This window comes from Tenrec ecaudatus, chromosome 8 (assembly GCF_050624435.1).
Source record: "Tenrec ecaudatus isolate mTenEca1 chromosome 8, mTenEca1.hap1, whole genome shotgun sequence".
Taxonomy (NCBI): Eukaryota; Metazoa; Chordata; class Mammalia; order Afrosoricida; family Tenrecidae; genus Tenrec; species Tenrec ecaudatus.
In genome coordinates, this window is record NC_134537.1 from 76,204,753 (window position 1) to 76,207,082 (window position 2,330).

Genomic DNA, 2,330 nt, shown 5'->3' on the forward strand with positions numbered 1-2,330 from the left:
AAATTTTATGCCATTAGCTAGATTAATGATGATATTTTTAGAAATACATATTGTACCATGGAGATGATTTATGCTGTTTCTCAAACTGAAAGTGCTGCCTCTCAAGAGGACCATAGACAGAATGCACAAAACCTCAATATATGAGTGGATTTTGAGCTCACATTTAATCTGAACCATAATCTAAGAACAGTTTCATTTTGTGGTCCTACTCAGTACTAGCCCTTATGCAGTGATCACTAAAGTTATAGGTTTCAATCTTGAATGTGGAGACCTTACATTGTCTAGGGTCACTCTTTTAAGAAGGGGCAGATAAGAGGAGACCACCCACTTGAGGCTATATAACAAGGCTGGGTCAAAACAATGGATCCCCACAGGAATGGAAGAAGAACCTTGATGGAAAATGAAGCCAAGACCAGAGAGAAAAGCACCTACCTTTGGAGTAGTCACCGATGGTTCTGTTGTTGAGTATGATGGGTGATTGGGGTACAAGTAACCATGCATTGGGAAGGTATGCTAAACAGTGATTACAGGTAAACTAGGGGGACAATGGTCCAGATTTCATGTTCCTGGGTGCACAGTACCCAACCTTCAGTGAAACATGCCACAGACTAAGCACCATGATAACCTTGATGCAGTGAGGTGTAACCCAGGGGCTACACAGAGGGGCTCAACACAGAGGGACAGCAACATAAACTGAACCCTGCTTAAAGATGCCTGGAAGTCTGGAATGAGGACTGTGGCACTCAGATGGGAGATGAAACAGAGTGCTCATCCTGACTTGTGGAAGTGGCAGTCATTGGTGGAACCCCTAAAATGGTGGCTGTTCAATGGAAAGGAGCCCAGAATCACTATATATTTAGTACCTTGCTCCCTCCCTTGCAGTGACATGATAGGTTTTGAGTTGGTGGGCAGGGATTTGAACTTGGAAAAACTGAACCAGGAAGTCCGCATGCCCCCATCACCAACCCCTATACCTAGGGTAAACAGAGCACAATTGAATAGGAAAGCAAACTGTGTGGAGCAGCAAATCATGGGTTGCTGATCACGGTGCACTATATTTGCATGGCCTCCTCATGAGTGTCTAGAGTGATGTGTCGTTGCAAAAATAATGATGTTACAAATGCAATCACCTTAGAACCCAGGGGGATTATTGACAAGGTTTCACTTTACTGTTCCTATGGATTTATGTTTGCCTGCCTTTAGTTTGCTTCTTTTGTTTGTTTATCTTTTGTTGTCTGCTAGTTGGTTTGTTTCTATTGTTTGGATTATCTGGTCTTACAGGGAATTTATCATAATACAACCACCACAGTAAACCTGAGTCCTGTATATCACAGGGACAAGCAGGTGGAATCTGGGTCCCCACTGAACTCTAGTCCAATCCAAGAACAGTTCTTCTGATACATGGTCCTGCTCAATACTCACCTGCATGAAATGATCACTGAAGATAAGGGTGCTATACTTACCTGGCAGGGAGATGCCATGATCACGAAGGTGGTTTTCCCAGGGAGAGGCTTGTCCATTGCACTCTGGATGTGCTGACCCCTGCGATTTCCCCAAATGTGGGGAACTCCACTGCGTGATTTGTGGTAGTGGGGGACTGCGTTCGTGCTCCCCCCTGAAAATAAAAAGAAGAAGAAGATAAGGGTGCTATGGCAGAGTGTGGTGGAGATAGCAGATGGTATGGCTATCAATCAGAATAGTGTCTGGGGTTTAAAAGACTCTATTCAAACTAGCAGCCATCTAAGTGAAGAGTCAAGTAAATCCAAATGGAAGAAGTGTTTGATCCAATGATGATAATAACAAAATTCAAATATGATGAAGGGAAAATATCAGAGTTAAAAATGTGAACAGACAATTTGTGGAAGGCTATGGAGCACAGTGGGAGCCCCAAACCCATCTATATAATATTTACTCAGATTAATCCCTTGGCTATGAGCAAAGGTCTAGTAGAGCCTTACTTTCAGACATAGATCACTGTAATCCCGAGCATGCTGCATCAAATGATACTTGGTCAGTGGACCTCCCTGCACACTAACCTGAGTTTGAGCTAAGTGAGAGGATCTCTTGCTTGTTCCATGACAAAAACTTCTTCCCTGGAATTTTAAATATTGATGACAATCCTTTTTCTTATTCATTGTTTGAAGCTTTGTTTTTATAGCACTATTGTTTATCCTCACCACTGCATTTCGTTTTTCTTCTTTATTGTTTCTGTTGGGTTCCCAGTTTGTGAAGCAGAGAAGAAATGGATACATAGAAATAATAAGTGATGCAAGGGTTTGTAAGGGATGTGTGTGTATGTGAGGTGGGAGCTAGAGGATTTCATTTTGGGA

At 42.4% G+C, this 2,330-nt stretch overlaps 1 non-coding gene across 1 annotated transcript; it reads left to right on the forward strand.

Annotated features, from left to right (window-relative positions):
• Positions 1-1,455: 1,455 nt before the first annotated feature.
• On the forward strand, positions 1,456-1,618 carry LOC142455943 (U1 spliceosomal RNA). The gene has a single exon (XR_012786047.1). It is a non-coding gene; the product is annotated as a U1 spliceosomal RNA (small nuclear RNA).
• Positions 1,619-2,330: the final 712 nt, after the last annotated feature.